This window comes from Epinephelus lanceolatus, chromosome 24 (genome assembly GCF_041903045.1).
Source record: "Epinephelus lanceolatus isolate andai-2023 chromosome 24, ASM4190304v1, whole genome shotgun sequence".
Taxonomy (NCBI): domain Eukaryota; kingdom Metazoa; phylum Chordata; class Actinopteri; order Perciformes; family Serranidae; genus Epinephelus; species Epinephelus lanceolatus.
The window spans coordinates 5,595,333-5,613,988 of record NC_135757.1 but is presented as its reverse complement, the minus strand read 5'-3'; the positions used below and the strand labels follow the sequence as shown (position 1 = coordinate 5,613,988).

At 42.2% G+C, this 18,656-nt stretch overlaps 1 protein-coding gene across 21 annotated transcripts in view; it reads left to right on the top strand.

Moving 5' to 3' along the window:
- Nucleotides 1-18,656, top strand: part of LOC117249907 (inositol polyphosphate-4-phosphatase type I A-like) — a 96,748-nt gene that overhangs the window by 18,059 nt on the left and 60,033 nt on the right. For all 21 annotated transcript variants that reach the window (XM_033615749.2, XM_033615747.2, XM_033615748.2 and 18 more), the window contains exon 2: nucleotides 122-206. The gene's annotated coding sequence lies outside the window, so the exon portion shown is untranslated. The remainder of the gene's footprint in view (nucleotides 1-121; nucleotides 207-18,656) is intronic.

Sequence of the window (18,656 nt, the reverse complement as noted above, 5' to 3'; positions counted from 1 at the left end):
CTCTTTTTCTTTCTTGAAAAATTACTCAAACTGGTCAATTGATTATCATTTAATACTTGATAGATAATTGATTAATTGTTGCAGCTCTATTTCCAAATGTAAAACCTGCATGTCTTTTCAGATCTTCTGCTGCCCTGTCTGGAAGATCATCCTCACTGAACCTGGATCAGCTCACTTCCTCTTCTCCTTCATCCCATCAGTAGACTGTGAGTAGATATTAAATGATCAGTGAGCACATAAACACCCTCAGAATTTCACATTAAAAAGGCTGCAACCAACGCACTTTGGGGTTTGTAGATTTTTAAAATTGTCATTTATTTCGCAACTTTTCAGACCTTCTTTGCAAATTTATTTGTAAAACTAGCGACAAATTTAACGACATATTTAGACCAACAGGAGAGAAATATAATATGACTATTGAATTCCATGCGTGCTGCTCAGAGTAATCACAGTCCACAGCTCAGTAGGTGTGGGACAGATCGGAGGAGAGGAGACGCTGCTCGCTGTGGGGGTTCAGCCGCAGTGAGTTTCAGTGGTCAAACTGACGCTCTCGCTCTCTGGATTTAAAAGCGCGAGAAAGTAGTCATCAATATGCATCGAGCTTATGACATCATCTGGTCACTTCCTGACGAGTTTTGGAGCCAGTGCGAGCTACTTTAATTGGAAAAGAGCAGCACTGGACTTGTTTTGTCCAACCAACAGTCCCTAATTCATAAATATTCATCTTAAAGGGAAATTTCGGTTTATTTCAATCTGTCTCCTATAGTCCTAAATTTGTTTCAAGTGACATAGAAGTAATAGTTAGCATGTTAGCCGTTAGCCTAGATACAGCCGGGGCGCATAGTAGCGTCAGACCTGTTAAAACGTAAGTGAACGGGCAACCTTCAAGTGCAAAGTTAGTCCACTAAACAAGCTTTTTTTCCACAAAGGCCGCCTCATATCGTTAGGATAAATGTCAGAGAACATATAGAAAACGACATGTAAACGTCTTGTCTTACCTTACCGGTGTGCTGCCATGTTTGTTTACCATCTAGCTCTGCTTTCCAAAGTGCGGCCGAAATATCGTGAGAACAAGCAGCGATCTCTTAGAAAATCCATTGAAAAAAATCTGGATCTGCATCAAAACCTGTTTTAGAAATAATCTGCCAACTAACAAACAAACTGGATTGAAATTAAATCCTACTGACTGCATGTACGTAAATTTGTAAACCTTTTTCCCACATGGTGTTGTTGACTCAAATGCTGGTTGTTTTGATAGATCGTTTCGCCTCATTGTAATGTAATGCACTGTAAACCAGTCAGACAAGAACAATGTTAACATTGTCACGGTCATTGGAGGTTCCCCCTAACCGGCAGTGGAATCCAAGATAAAGTACAGGCACTCTGCTGTGCAGTCACATCACATTTACATGTCAGTCTGAGCTCAGTGATTTGGTGGTATGAACAGACAAGGTCTTTGTATCAGTACTGATTTCTGTGCAGCTGAGAGTCGGCATGATGAAGCAGAATAACTTGATGGGTCTGTACTCGACGACCTCATAGATCGCAGACATGATGTCACCTGCTTTGATTTACTGACAAGGCCAAAAATACTACCAATGAAATCCTCGTATTGGAGAAATGAAGGAAAGTTAGAACAGAAATTACCTTTCATTGCAAAAAGCACTCTCGTAATGAGACCTTTTTAAACATTTAAGAAAGGCATCAGCCTCTACTGAAGCTGAAAATCAGAAGAATAGACCTTAACAGTCTCACTTTAAACTGCGATTACTTGAGAGATTGATAGGAAACAAACACAAGTGATATGCGTACTCTTCATATCCATTATTTGATGTTATCATTGAAATTCTGCTAGTATTGTCAGATTTTCATGTTAACCAAATCAGATCTGAAAGGATGATTAATGGATTTATAGAGTGGCAGAAAATTCATCTGCAGCTGTTTTAATAATTGTCATTTTTCATAAAAAGCTGTCAAACATTCACTGCTGCTGAATACAGTGTGAGGATTGGTGCTTTTTCTCTGTTTGGGGAATGTGGAGGCTGGGTTGATACCTCAAGCTCTTTGTCACGATCATTAGGCCATTCCTGAGCAGTGTGGCATTGCACATTGTCCTGCTGGGGGGGTCACTGCCATCAGGCAGAGCCGTTGCCATAAGAGGGGTACTTGGTCAACACATTCTGACCCGACCCCGTCACATATCGACATTTGGTCATGGACTTTCCAAGTCCAGATACGACTAGGGCTGGGTATCGGTACTCAATACCTTTTAGGTATCGACCGAAATAATCCAATACCAAGTAGTATCGAAATTGCTCCATTCAAACGAGTACTTCATTCGATCCTTTTTGTACACAGATATAGAAAAATTCTGTGATGATTTTCAAGTCAGGGAGCACGTTGTGAGTTGTGTTGTGTCGAGATGCGTCCAGAACAGTCCAAAGTATGGCTCAACTACATGCCGGGAAGTGCTTAAAATGTGGAAAAATTATTTTGGGAAAAGCAGATGACACATGTAGCATAGCATGATGAAAACGCATCTAATCAAACAAGGAGAGGACTTGAGGGTGGATAGCTGCACTGTGTTCAAGCTGCGTCTCGAGAGCATACACCGTCCAGTACGCAAGCACTGCGACCGACTACTTCAGGTAGCCTAATGGTTAGCTACTAACATTACTCATCTAGGTATCGAATGAAGTACTCATTTGGTATCGGTATCACTTTAAAGGTATAATATGTAGTTTTTCCACATAAAAATGTCTAAAAACGACTAAACCAATATTATATATTTTGTTTAGTTGTGTACTTTGATTATCAGAAATGTTTCCAACAATTTTTCAAACCCAGATAAATATGAAATATTAATAAAAGTTACGGACTGTGTCATTAGGTCGCATGTCAATGGCGATGTAACTCCGGTTACCATAGCCATTAAATGAAGGAGAAGAAGAATAAGCAGACCGGATGAGACGTCAGAGAATGAACGTTACTGTTGCTAGGCTAAGCTAACTCGTCATGGATCATGGTTATACATTGACGGTTGCTGCACCTTCTGACACCGAAGCTGTCCCGGTAAACAAGCCGGTAAAACGGAAACGTACGGGTCAACCAAGCGATCCCAGAAGAATTTGGGATAAGAAGAGAGCTAAATCAAGGATAAATATTGGTGTGGCCTTTCCGAGATGGAGAGAGCTTTGTGAAAATCTAGGACTACAACTCGACACCGACCTTGCGTGTGTTCTACTAGACAGGTAAGCAAACATCTGGCTGATGTTATCGAAATATTAATCATTTCCACCAGTGTATTGCAAGCACTGCTGCCCGCCGGGGTACCAGCGCTCCGGCCAGCCACAGTCGGTTTCGGTTTCACGGAGTGAGGAACGTCAGATCTGTATCTGTTATATGACTCCCATGATCCCACGCTACTTCGTGATGTCATCCAACTCCGTCTTCTGTTATTGTTTTGGTTTGAGACCCCTAGTGGCAGAAAATTACATATTGCACGTTTAAGTGTACTGGTATTGGTACTGATATCGTAATTTTTCAAACAATACCCAGCCCTAGATACGACGTGAAGGTACCCTGGGTGCCTTCTTTTTTGAAGTTCTGGGACGCTGTGTCATCTTCAACCTGTTACATGCATCATCTGTTTTCAAAATACACTTCTGTTTTCACAGGAAATTTACCGTTTACACACAGTCTCTTTCAAAATAAATGGCTTTATAATCTTATGGGACACAAACACTGCTCTCCCGGGTGAAAGTCGGTGTTTGTTGGACCCATCTACCTCCCCTCCCACTTGCCCTACTCAGACTTTAGTCGCCTTAACTTTAGTTCGTGTTCCGCCACGTTTCCCTCAATGCAGCACATCATGCCAACATTAAAGGGCGGCTTTTTTGTCAGCAAGTGCTTTTCCATTAACCCTAGAAATGCGCAAAACCTAAATATCGCAATAAAAAACTTGTAATGGAAACACCTGCATTTCGAAAAAACTCTTAAATATGGAGAAAAAGTTTTTACACTCTCATGAGGTGGTTTTTCAGACGTGTCGATATAGAAGTACATTGCAAAAGTGTAATGGAAACACTTTTTTCGCGAATATACGTCACCGGACATTGACATTGGTGAATTCCTCGTTCACGATCCCCTCCCAGAAATCCTTTATCCGTGGTCGTTGCCACACATTAGGACTTTGCCTTTGCAATATCACTCGCTCTCTTCGTCTTCGGTTGTAGACTACTGCAACAGCAGCAGTCGCAACCGAGATGATTGTTCCAGCTCGCAAGAGATTTGGAATGTCCATCTTACTTCCGCAAACAAAGTGGAGTCTCGCGGGACGAGATTTTATGAGAATTACGGCTCACGCGCAAAAAAACTTTTAATGGAAACACCTGCAAGTTGCAATTGTGCTTTGTCGAAACTTTAGAAATATCGCATTTATTTTGCTCAAAACTGTAATGGAAACACGGCTAGTGTCCGAGGCTGCAAGTCACTGCCCAAGCACTGGATTTCCACGACTTCGGAGTGAGACCTGGTTGACTTGGTGGAACAGTGTTTGGGTGGGTGGAGCACATCGGGTGGCATTGACATGAATGTCAGGACCCAAGGTTTCCCAGCAGAACATGGCATTGCAACAACATAATGAATATGATCCACTTCATCTGTCAGTGGTTTTAATGTTTTGGCTGATTGGCGTGTACGATTGTGAGTAGGGATATCGAGTTCAATTAATGTATTTGTTTCTAAAAACATAAAATGATGTGAAATACAAGAGGCGCCAGGACTTGACATAAACACTTACCCAGGGCAAGGAAACTGTTCAGGCGAGTGTAATGTCTCGTGCAGTTGTCAGCTCAGGCAAGTGAAAATTAAATGTTACGTCTAACGTAATGTTATGTGAAAATAAATTGCGTTATCACTGAAGCAGAGCTTTTCCAGCGGAGCTGCATGTGCGAGTCTGTCTCATTACCAAGGGCTGAACAGAGCTGATGAGAAAAATCTGACACCCTGTACACTTTAGAAAGCTCAATTTGGGGTCAATAATGTTACACATGCTATAATGTTACTAACGTTAAATATCTCTTGAAGGCTGCATGCAAGAGAGACTTCCTTGTTTCAGTTTTGTAATCTATCCTTGAACTGTGGAGGATCTTTGGTGACTGTTAAAAAATCCATAATGATAAATCTGACAATGAATGTCTTCTGTTCTGTGATTATTAAGCAATTTTATCGTGATGAAACAGTTGCTGTTGTTGGCCGTCCACAATTCTTTATCTAACCAACTTGTCGACCAATCAGAGGCTGCAGTTCTGATTGTGTCTGTATATGACTATCGAGAGTGTAAAGGTTAAAGGAAATGGCCACTTTAGAATGAAAATACAGACAGTACTTACTGACCCTCATGACGACAAGAAGTCCAGTGTAGTTTTTTAATCCACAAACCTCGTTCGGGGTATCGGAGGATAACAGCTAGCTGGATTTTTCCAAACACTTGAAGTGCATGGAACCCACATCCAAAATCATTTTGAAAATGTGATAAAACTCCGCTAGAACGTCAGAACGGCTCATCCGTCGTAATCCAAGTGCCCTGAAGCCGCGGCATGCAAAATTGACTTGAAAAGACGTAATTTACTCCACTTTTATAGCATCATTTTTCACCGTGGTCAGTTAGCCTGCAGGAGTGCTGTGTTTACATGGCAACTGACATTCTTGTTCTCGAGTCTCGCGAGTTGCAGGCTAACTGACCACGGTTCTGGTTCACCATTCTGACATCTTTGAAATGCATTAGCGGAGTTTTATTACATTTTCAAAATGATTTTGGACGTGGGATTTTTTGGAGGTTCTTGCGGGTCCGTGAACACAGTGCAATGGAAACTCTGTGAGTTTTTTACTTCCTCAGCAGCAGCTTCAAGAGTTTAATCAGTCGATTCGATCCGATCAGAGCTGATCAGATCAGACCGATGGATGAGAGGAGCAGCTGCTGCGGAGGCGAGTGAAAGCAAACTGTTAGACCCAGCGCAATGAGCAGTGAAATTTCACTTTTCCTGGTGTGTGTGTGTATGCAAATTAACCTATAGACCAATATGCAGGTAAACAGGTCAAAAAATATTCTCTGCGGTGAGCCGTTGACATCCCTAGTTGTGAATGGAATTTTTTTTCTTTGGGCTGTTGTTGGGACATCAGCTGGGACTCTTGGAAACTTGGATGGACTTTCTTTGCTTTTTTATGACGTTAATAGACCAAGCAGTTCATATATAATCAAAATAATCATGACACGGTGTAGCAGTTTGTTTAAGTGATGAGTTTCCCTTCTCACTGGAACAAAAAACAGTGAAATTGACTGCTCTGGTATTTGTTTACACTGAGAACCTGCAGATAAACTTACGGGATGTTTATTGTGTTTTTCATGTCAAGGAAGAACCATATTTAGAAGAAGTACCGTCTGAGATGAGATGTGACCTGACACACACACTCTCACACAAAAACGTGCGCTGTGATTCCTTGTCTTCAGCATGCGTGAAAGGCCTGTTGGCAAAGAGGAAGCTGTAAAATGAGATTTCACCATGTATGGTCAACTGGACTCTCACTCTCACGCAGTATGTCTCTCTTTCACCCAGTCGGGCCTCGAGACGAAGACAGAAGCTTCAAACACAGCCTCATACATGAACACATGAGATATACACACTGAGGGAAGATGTAAGGCGAACAGAAATGGGTTTAAGAACTTGAAGCAGGTTGTGACTTCCTCCTGTCTGAAGCACAAACTACATGACCCTCATACAGCTTATATTTCATGACCTTTAATGCAGGATCTTGGCAGTGCTCCTCATCGTTATTGTAAATATCTGATTTCACAACATGCTGATGATTTGCGCCGCCAGAATAAATCTTGTTTGAAAATCTTTAGACTGATGAATCGAGTTGTGCTGCCTTTCCAACAAATTCTCCAAACTAAACAAGTCAGTCGTCACGTCCCTCCAAAACAAATTAAACGTTTATTCTTGACCTTAAAAACAATCTTCCATTCAATAGCTGTTCTGGAGCTTTCACTCACATCACATGAGTTTCATCGTGGAATTGTAAATGTTCAAATTTCCATTTTTCTGAGCACTAAAAGTTTGGATTGATTTGATGTTGGAGACACGATGGGAACAGCGACCTCCAGTATCAAGGTCAGAAAGTTTGTACAATCCCAACCTCATCTCTTACACCTTTTTTTGAACCATTAGGAGCACTTCGACAAAATATTAATTAATTCTAAACCTGAAAACAAAGCAGGTTTTCAGGGCTGAGTCCTTGGTTCGTGTCCAACCTGCAGCCTGCTCTAAATAAAGGCAGTAAAAGCCGTATGAATTGTTTTTAAAGAAATCGTATTTTTTTCTTGACCTGAAGTGTAAACCATGACAACATCAAGGGGTGTTTCATCTCCTACAAGTTGTAAAGAGAAGGTGGAAAAGGAAACAATAGAAAGGTCATGTAAGAAATCATCATGCCCTGATTCTTAGTAGTTTGTCCATGCTTGTTTTTTGGATTAAGATCACGAGTAATCCTATAACTTTTCCCATCGAAAAACAGCATGACATGACTTGTCACCACTCATTGCGATTTTAGACTTTGTGTGTTTAGGCTGCTCTGGTGCGAAATAAATAAGAAATAAAAGAAAAACTATGTTATTTTTGAAAAGTCGAGAGCTTCCTGAATCTGACAATACCAAACATCACATGGTTTGATGACGTAGTGCACCTGGGAGATACCATTTAACAGAGGAAGGGGGGAGCGCGGACGTGGGTGTCCTGGCGGAGTTAGAGAGGTTAAATGACAAAAGCCCTTTTTAAACAGGAGTTGTGCAAATTTGCAGGAAAGCCCAATCAGTCTTTTTTCAGTATTGGCAGTATAAAAACAAAATCAGGGAGTGCAGCAAAATGCCACCTACCTACTTTTGTTTATACAGAATGTGCCTTTTTCAGGGCAATGGGGGGCGTGAGCAAGTAACAAAACGTGTAGCTCAGCGTGTGACGTAAACAGTGACGTGGGAGGGAAGCCGCGACTGGTCATTCCTTCGGCGATTCTCTCATAAGTCGGCCCGTTCTTCACCGTCCCCGTCATCTGACGGTTAATGGCCTCTTCGTTTGCGAGGACAAGGAGGGTGCGCAATTCCTTGTCTCCCCAGTTGCTCATCTTTACAGTGTCTGTCAGGTTTGTGTTTCCCTCTTGCTACTAGCTGCTCACTAATTCCTGCTATCAGCTGTTTCCTGTTTATCCACCGCCAGTGGGTCGCACGTGTGGCGTCATCAACAGCTCCTTCCACAAGTCATTAACAGTCTGTTTAAACTAAAAGGGTTCCACCAATATGTCTACCCTACGAGGCGGAAAATTGAGCACCTCGGATCAACTCGCCAATCCGGCTCTGTGTGTCTAAATGCTCGCAGCTTGCCGGCAAAACAGCCCAACATTCGCGGAAAATCTGGCAGTGTAAAAGGGGCTAAAGATTACACAGGCTTGAAACAAAGTAATCACTTGTTCATTGTTAATGCAGAACACAGAAGGGCAATGAGATGCAAAAAGGGGCGCAGCATTTTTTTAGCTGAGATGCTTTGGTTGGTTTTGGTCGGCTATTTTACGGTTGGTCGATGTGGTACTTGTCACACCCCTCCTCCACTGTGATTGGAAGACGAGGTATAAAGTAACAGTGAGGGACTAATGTAGCGTCTCACCAAAAGTTGAACATTTTACAACTTTGTGCAACCAGAAAAAATGGCAAAGGTGCAGCGCTTGGTTTGGTAGCTGAGTGTAAATACTCAGCGCTTTCACTAACATTGTGGTTGCGGCAGTTGCTTGCAATCACCTGCTGTTTGCTCATCTATAGCCCAGTATTTTGTGTGATTGTGGTTATTACGTCATGGATCAAATCACCTGCCATAATAAAGTTAAATCTGGCTGAAAAGACTTGACGTGCTGCCAGATATGCTGCTAAATATGTTAAATAAGAAGAAGTGAGACCCCAAACATCAGCCCTGTTTGACCCCTATTTTTCATGCAACCATCCATATCAGGGCAGTGAGTAACTCAAGTCCTTTGGTGACAGCATGACCATAGACTGAATCCTTTTAGATTTCAGAGAGTGATATGTGTCGTGGCATTTTAGAATAATTCAATTACATCTACTTAAAAGTTCTATTTTAATGGGTCGTTGAGCCTGTTTATGTCCGCTAATAATAAGACATAATCCACTTTGTGAATCCTGGATTGGGGTTTTATGTGTCCTGAGCTCTGGCCGGGATTTTCAGTGGTCTATACAGTGTGTGTGTGTGCCCCAATTCATGTGACTCACAAACCTACACACACACATATCCACTGACATGCCAGGCTAAATTTGGAGCTCCCTTATATGGCAGCTTTTCCCCCTCAGTGAAGTTTCTGTGCTGCTGAGGATTCGGAGAAGAGTTTCCTCACCTTATTTTTTTTTTTTGGCATCACTGGACTGTTTTGGCAGGATAGTAAATTCCCCCGGCCTGCCAAATTACTTAATTGATTTGAGGTGTTAAATCTGTCATCAGGACATACACAGAGGGATTTGCACTGAGGATGCATGAAGAAGGAAAGTAATAGTTTTAGCGTTATGGCTGAGAGCTAGTGGGAAAACTCAGCTCAGTAGAGTGTAATGCCCAATGCACAAATAAGGTGTAATCCCTCTTTTGTTGAATCAAAGTGCTTGACAGACAAATATTTTAAAAGAAAGTCAGTAAAAAGTGTGGGATGATTTGTAGAAAGCCATTTTTGATAAGGAAACTTGGAGGCAAGTGCTCGTGTTAAGCCCCTCTCAAACTACAGTGTTTTTTGGCTTTGGGAGTGGAAAATGTGACTCCAGTTGGCTGAGAGACTGGAAATTTCCCTCTAGATTTTGTGAACAAAGACCAGAGGTGAATGAGGTCTGGTCATATTCTTTGGTACGTTCAGGTGGAGACATTCCCAGAAACATGGTGGCAGTGTACTGTTTGCATTGTGTGTTTAGCGTTTAGACTTTACCTGAGTGGGCTGCCCAAGTATAGGCCTATTAATGGCCACCAAAGTATATTTTGCGACCCATTTTTTAGTTTTTATCCATCATCTGGAAAGAGAACAACGTTATCTGTGATTGATTAATTAGTGGACAGTCTCCCCTCGCTCTACCCCTCCTGTACCTGTTCATTCTGGGAACGTGGCCGAATCCGAAGCGCCCTGAAGCACCGGTGTTGCGTCAAGGTCTGTTCCACTGTCAAATAGTGTCCCTTGTGTAGGGGTGGGTGATATCCCTACACAAATATGGCAAGAGACGAGAGGGAGAGACGCTGCTGCTGCCAGAGGAGCTGCTGACTGAGTTCTCTCTGAGCCGTAAGTCACTAGGAGTCTGAGAAATCCAAGGCTGTCCGTAAAACAGTCAGGACGTAAACGATATGATATAGCACAGCCCTACCTTTGTGTTGTCGGTTCAGGTTCAGATTTAGAAAGGGGGAAACATGTTGACAGGGAAACGGTTTTCGACACCTGCTGACCATCTGCAGCGATAGTTTCAGCATCTGGCCTACTTTCTCTGCAACCTGCGAGTGAATCTAGCGAGACTACACATTGATAATCTGCTAGAAATTATATAAGGATATATTGTATAAATGATGTGATTATGATAAATGACAAAACATGCGTCCTATGCTTGACAAGCCTTTTGATTTTTCTGCCCCTCTGTCTGCTTTTCTTCCGGAGTTTCAGTTTCCGGAATTTTTACCCCACGCATGATGAAATTTCAGAATCTGCCCATCCAGTATATTCACTAGAAATAGCCTAGTATCCCTGCTGGTTGTGATTGTGTTACATAGCGTACATATTCCACATATTTCTCAGCGGTGTCTGAACACAGAGAGAAACAAGGAGACTAGTCTTGCCACGACACCAGATTTTCAGTAGTTGATACCAATACCAGTGAATTTCCACGATTCTTGATACTCATTCGATACCACGATAAAAATCAAAAAACAGACGGCGACACTGGCCGCGCACATGGGAGTGATCGACAGTGACAACGCGTGTGTCGGCTCCGTCGAGTGTACCAAGTGCAGTGCGATGCTGGTGTATGACAGCAAAAAGACGGGGACCTTGACAGTTAAGAGGCACATGACAAAGGCTTGTACGGTGGCCCTGAAGTGCAAATCACAACGGCAAATCAGAAAACACAACAACAAATTACTAAACACAACAACAAAACAGAAAACACAACAACAAATCAAAAAACACAACACAAAACAGAAAACAAAACGACAAATTACTAAACACAACAACAAAACAGAAAACACAACAACAAATCAAAAAACACAACAACAAAACAGAAAATACAACAACAAAACAGTAAACACAACAACAAATTACTAAACACAACAACAAAACAGAACACACAACAACAAAATACTAAACACAACAACAAATTACTAAACACAACAACAAAACAGAAAACACAACAACAAAATACTAAACACAACAACAAAACAGAAAACACAACAACAAATCAAAAAACACAACAAAACAGAAAATACAACAACAAAACAGAAAACAAAACAACAAATTACTAAACACAACAACAAAACAGAAAACACAACAACAAATCAAAAAACACAACAACAAAACAGAAAACACAACAAATTACTAAACACAACAACAAAACAGAAAACACAACAACAAAACAGAAAACACAACAACAAATCAAAAAACACAACAACAAAACAGAAAACACAACGAGAAATTACTAAACACGACAACAAAACAGAAAACACAACAACAAATCAAAAAACACAACAACAAAACAGAAAACACAACAACAAATTACCAAACACAACAGCAAAACAGAAAACACAACAACACAACAGAAACGACAATGACATTAACCATACCGGAAAAGGTAGGTACCCTCGGACGACATGAATCGTCGCTGACTGGACTGGTCCGTCCTTTGATCCGGAAGGACATGGTTTGCATGTTTTCAAAATATGAGCGCCGCCAGTGACAACACACGCGCTGCTATTAAAAAATATTTTGATGCAGGACATGGATATGACGTGATACTGGATATGCTGTCGACAATTCACAACATCAACATGAGTCTGCATACACTGAAGGGTACCTACCTTTTCCGGTTTGGTTAATGTCATTGTTGTTTCTGTTTTGTTGTTGTGTTGTCTGATTTGCTGTTGTGTTTTCTGTTTTGCCATTGTGTTTGTTTTGTTGTTGTGTTTTCTGTTTTGTTGTTGTGTTTTCTGTTTTGCCGTTGTGTTTTCTGTTTTGTTATTGTGTTTTCTGTTTTGTTGTTGTGCTTTCTGTTTTGTTGTTGTGCTTTCTGATTTGCTGTTGTGTTTTCTGATTTGCCGTTGTGTTTTCTGTTTAGTTGTTGTGTTTTCTGATTTGCCGTTGTGTTTTCTGTTTTGTTGTTGTGCTTTTTGATTTGCTGTTGTGTTTTGTGATTTGCCGTTGTGTTTTCTGTTTTGTTGTTATGCTTTCTGATTTGCTGTTGTGTTTTCTGATTTGCCGTTGTGTTTTCTGTTTTGTTGTTGTGTTTTCTGTTTAGTTGTTGTGTTTTCTGATTTGCCGTTGTGTTTTCTGTTTTGTTGTTGTGCTTTCTGATTTGCTGTTGTGTTTTCTGTTTTGTTGTTGTGCTTTCTGATTTGCTGTTGTGTTTTCTGATTTGCCGTTGTGTTTTCTGTTTAGTTGTTGTGTTTTCTGATTTGCTGTTGTGTTTTCTGTTTTGTTGTTGTGTTTTCTGTTTTGCCGTTGTGTTTTCTGTTTTGTTGTTGTGTTTTCTGTTTCGTTGTTGTGCTTTCTGTTTTGTTGTTGTGCTTTCTGATTTGCTGTTGTGTTTTCTGTTTAGTTGTTGTGCTTTCTGATTTGCTGTTGTGTTTTCTGATTTGCCGTTGTGTTTTCTGTTTAGTTGTTGTGTTTTCTGATTTGCTGTTGTGTTTTTTGATTTGTTGTTGTGTAGTAATTTGTCGTTGTATTTTCTGTTTTGTTGTTGTGTTCAGTAATTTGGCGTTTTGTTTTCTGTTTTGTTGTGTTTTTTGTTTTGTTGTTGTGTTTTCTGATTTGCTGTTGTGTTTTTTGATTTGTTGTTGTGTTTTCTGATTTGCCGTTGTGATTTGCACTTCAGGGCCACCGTAGGCTTGCCATGGCAAGAAAGACGAGAGTCAGCCTTCAATGTCCACGTTCGTATCCTTAAAAAAAGTCGGGTTTAAACCGGGCTCATAATTACAGTTAAAGGGACGGGACAGGCTCGGACAGAGCATGCACGGGCTCGGGTGGGGTCAGGATGGATTTTTTTGGGCCTGATCTAAGCTCTGGCACTTGTAGAAGCCATTGTTTCTAGCAAAGACGATGGAGAACAGGCGTTCTTCTTCGCCGCTCATCCTTGGCACAGACTGACGCGCGTATACTGCCCCCGTCAGTTCAGACAGGAATCAACACAGCCCACTGAGGGCAAAGTTGTATAAAAAAAAAAAACATATTTTTTGCGTGTTGGCATTGACTGGGTGCCGAAGTATCGGTTCTCATGACAACCCTAGAGCAGACACATACACACACACAAGCAATCAGAGACAGAAAATAGATTAGCTTAGCTCTGCATTATGATTCAATGAATATGAAATTAACAGAAATATTCAATAAATTAAAATATTGTGTTAAAGGTAACGCATATTTGTTGTTTGGCATGTGCAGTGGACCATTTTTGTGCCAGCTGACAACTGTTTCAGACCTGTGGGAAACACTGGTGTTGTGGTTTCAGGTGTTGACAGCTAATGTGTGTGTTTGCTCCATTCAAAGGAAAGGTGAAGTATTTTCAACACTTCCAGTAAATGCATCAGACATTCAGAGCAAAAGCATGGATGTATGATTATGTTTAAAAAGAGTAATATAGCATGTTATTGGCATACCAGATAAAGTTTTGTGAATGTGCAACGCTTTGTGCTGCACTTGGACTTATTTTTAGGGCTGTGTGGGTTTGTATAGATTTGACTGACGTCTCCCAGACTCAACATGAATAACTACTGTACATAACTAACCATAATAAACACCTGGTGCAGTGTGCAGTGCCTCTGAAACTTTCCGACCGCCCACTCCTGTTATTTTGAAGGTCAGAGGTTTGTATGAGAAGTTTTATGGTTCCCCTGACTGAGATTAATAATCTGAATTTGTTTTTTTTGGTTTTTTTTTATCTGCTTTCCATTCTTTTAGTAAGATAACGCACTTTAAAAGGGGAACAATATACCTGTGACATTTAGTAAAAAGACAGTCGAAGCAACTGTCTGCAGGTTTTGGCACAAGGTATTTTAGCAGGAACTTACTGCTGCTTATGCATCAACATTAGAGGAACCAGAGCTGCGATGACAGAGAGCTGTACTCTTTGATCTGCACTGTGTGATCATGTGATTCATAAATCTGTAGTGAGACGGAGCGGGAGCCGCAGTGACACTGTCTTTTGATCTGCTTACTCTCACAACAACTAAAGGATCAGGCACAACTGTTGCTTGTAGCCCTATGCTGTTTAGCAAAATAACCGTTTTTAGAAGCACCAAATGAGACTCCAAATATCCATCCATCTGTTTTCATCCACTTATCCAAGGCTGGGTCACGGGGGCAGCAGGCGTAGCACAGTACTCCAGACCTCCCTCTCCCCAGCAACGCTTTCCAGCTCCTCCCGGGGGATCCTGAGGCATTCCTTTGCCAGATGAAATATATAATCCCTCAAGTGTGTTCTGGGGTTGCCCCAGGGGCCTCCTACCAGTTGGACATGCCCAGAAAACCTCTAACAGGAGGCATCAAGATAAGATCCCCGAACCAACTCAACTGACCCATGTCAATGCAAAGAAGGAGCAGCTCTACTCCGAGCTCCTTCAAGTTGTCTGAGCTTTCGCATTCTCATGTTTTCGGTCACTACCCAAAGCGTATGACCATAGGTATGGGTTGGGACGCAGATGGACTGGTAAATCCAAGTTTTGCCTTCGGAGCACGACAATCCGGTGCAGTGCCCGCATCACTGCTGACGTAGTCTGCGTGGGCGGAAGTTCGCTGCATAGATCAGCCTCTCATTGGGCGGAGCGAGCCACCCACTGAAGTCCCGCCCTACCACCTCTGGTTGTGTAGCAGTTTTCAACACGTCCTTTACTAACTTTTGCGGTGTTTGATCTTGCGGGGATGTAGCCATTTTTCTGCCATGGTTCGCGTCCTGTAGGCGATATTTTTGTGGGCGTGTTACACCAAAACCTGTTTCCCCCTGGCAATATTTTTGCAAGCACACCATTGCTGTGGCACCGCCCAGAACGATTGTGATTGGTTGAAAGAAATACAAGCACCCGGGGGTTTTTTTTCTCCAATCTTAAAGTGAGAGTCGGTGCAGAAAGACCTTTCTTTTCTTGAGAAAGGTCCGGTGAGCGAGACTACTGCTGACGCTGCTCCGAACTGCCTGTCCATCTCACACTCGGTTTTACCCTCACTAATGAACAGGACTTGAGGTACTTCACTGAGGCAGTACCTCTCTCCCAGACCCCAGATAACTTTAACTTGATATATTTGTCATTTTGGAATTCACATTTTCATGCTTGTCATGCAATTTGCAATACAGGGCAGGCCTGACGTTGATACATGATGCCACTAGTACACTATGTGTATTATACATAGAGTGTATAGAAAGATAGACGATATGTCTCCACAAAATGAAGCCAAAATATCCTCAATATGGCCACTGCCATCTTGCACTGGTGACGTAATTTGGAGCCAGAGTTTGATCAGCGGTGATCTTGGCGATGTCATGCCCATACACCAGTCCTATCAATGGCGAAGCAGCGCCATAAATTAAAAACCAAAGTGTGTAACTGTCTCATGTTTACTGTAAAACACTGCCTGGTAAACATGCTTATTAAGGGCTCTTGTTACTGGTGACTCAGCTCGACAGAGATGCTTCGCACAGCTCGCAAATCAGCTGTCTTACAGCCTTTTAACCGATTAGACAGAGCTGGAGGACACACACTCACACACACTCACAAACACTCAAACATTCTTGATATTCGTCTCTTCAGTGCAACATATCTGGGGGTTTTTTTTACCAAGAGAGATCAGAGTCACACCGGCAGGTTCAAGGAACGGTCACACTGAAGACTTCCTTTTCATCCCTTTAACTTCAGCGTCTCCTCTTACCTATTCCTTTTCCTTATTTGAATCTTAAACTCTAAACCCTTGAAATGTCATACCTTCTTCCTCCTTTCTATTTACTCACGAGTGTCTTGGCTCATCAGCACAACACTCAGGCAGCTCCGCTAAAAGGCCCTACAGGCTGATGACTGAGTGTTTGTGGAGCGTCTGTGGTGCCTCCAACCCCGCTGTCAAAGCTCATGTTGTTACATGAATATTGAATAAGTGCACAAGCAACAACTCCCTCCAGAGATGTGGCAGATATGTCGCCTGCTCGAGAAGCTGTATTGCGTCTTGCCTTGCGTTTTTTTTTTTCTCTTCTTTCCCCTGTGTATTTACATGTCAGTCTTTTCCAAACCTCGACTGTTGGTGTGTCTTTTGATGCGACTCCAGCACTTTGCAGAGAAAGAGACCCAAGGCGAAGTCTGTGATAGGAAGGAGATCTTTGGGTGTAACAGAGTTGTGTTGTGAGTGTTTGAGCTTGAGTTTAAGCCCTGTGTTGAGTGTGTGTGAGACGAATAAATATGATCTAGGAAGTCCAGTTAAAGGAGCAGATTAAGCCGCGTCTTTTACCTGCGCTGGGTGTTACTCTGTGCCAACTTTCAACGATGTGGAGGCAGGTTGCGCCTGATGTTGGGAAGTGACTGTAACCAGTGTCGTATCATAGCCTACTTACCCGAAATCCCAAGCAACCTGCCGCCGCACTCTTGAAAGCAGGCACAGGAAAGGCACAAGAGAAGCACCCAGTCCCTGACCACATCCATGTTGAGTCCCTTGAAGATGCTGACCATGAAATCACAACTTCAAATCCAGCTGGGAACGTTGTGGGATCTCCTCACTTTGCCCCAGTTTCCCGTCAGCTCTCTATTTTGCGCTATCCACTTTTCAAAGGCGTGAAAAGCCCCCAAAATACTTGAAATAGAAATAGACCTCTTGTGGAAGGAGTTTGCCATTTTAAATGTCATGGATTGGACATAAAGACAAATGTAAACCTGCAGGAACAAGCACATAAATCAAGCAGAGTCTTCTCCATCCAGAGAGGACTGTAGGTCGTACTCCAGATGTTTGCAGCGACACATGTAGGGCACATGTATCTGAGCTGACCGAAGTGGGGCATATCAAGCAGCACATATCAGGAAGTAGGCCACCAACTAGTAACCCAGAACCACAATTAAAATGAGATCACTCTATCGGCTGATATAGGAGTCCAGTGTCTAACAGTTCAATCTCAGGAAAACCGATTTCAGTGGCCACGTTTACAGGAACCTGAAGGTATGCTGCTGTTTAATACAAAAGAAAAACACTTAATCTGTGCTACGTTCTTGCACAACAGCTCTGACATGAGGTGTATACAACTTTGACCTGCACCTGAATCACTGACACACATTTTTCAACAATAAATAGAGCACAAATCTACCAAAATAGCCTACAGAGATCGTCCAACTAGACCACAGCCAGCTACTCTCCCCTGCGCTCGCTGCGTTGCTGCAAATAGGCTAATTGCTCTTTAACAAAATGGGACAGCGGGAACAAAAGCAGAGAGAGTGGGACGGTTGCTCATCCACAGGCTAAAGCCTTCAGGGGGAAGAATCCCAAAAGATTCGGCTGGAGGTGAGAGAAAATCAGGAGGAAATAGAGCATTAGATTTGGGGAGCACAATATGATAGAACTCCCAAAACTAGACAGGGAAGAGGATGCAGAGGAGACAGATGGATATAAAGAGAGAGAAGGGCAAAGGGAGTGAGGAGGAAGTGAAGAAGAAATACAAAAAATTTGGAGCACCTAAGGAGAAACCTACAGTTTCTTAGCAACATCATCATATGGTGAGCATAAATAGGCACATAAAATGCAAATTTTAGAGTTTTTAAGTGGGCTGACACACACAGATGCAAATCAACATACTGCTGAAGGAAGAAACTGTTGTTGTTTTGTCATGTATTCACAGACACATACTGTACATGTATCTATGTGCAAATATTAACCAAAACACGTGCTGGCGTTGGGAGCACTCAGGGATGAAGGGGGCTGACAGATGATGCTCAGTCGCATGATGACACACACGTGTATCTCTTAACAGTCTATAAATATATGTATAGCCATACATGCCCTTCTGCTCTCTATTGTAACGTGGAAGAAGACTCTCTTTCAGGCTGTGAGACTAATAGATTTCACATCTTCCTTTTTGTGCAATGTAGAGTCACCAATGAACCTGCATGTCTTTGGACTGTAGGAGGAAGCTGGTGTAGGTTGGTAGTCGAATATGCTACCACTGCACCACCACGCTGAGAATTCTGCTGCCTGTTTAATTGTGTCCGACAGTGCACAAATATTTAGTGATACAATGAGATTCTGATATTTCAGTCGCGGCCCAGATTTGGCCAGCACAAACCCCTTGTAGTGCCGGATGTCACAGCAGCAACAGAAAGTTTGCTGCGCTGGGATTTGTGCTGGCTGTATTT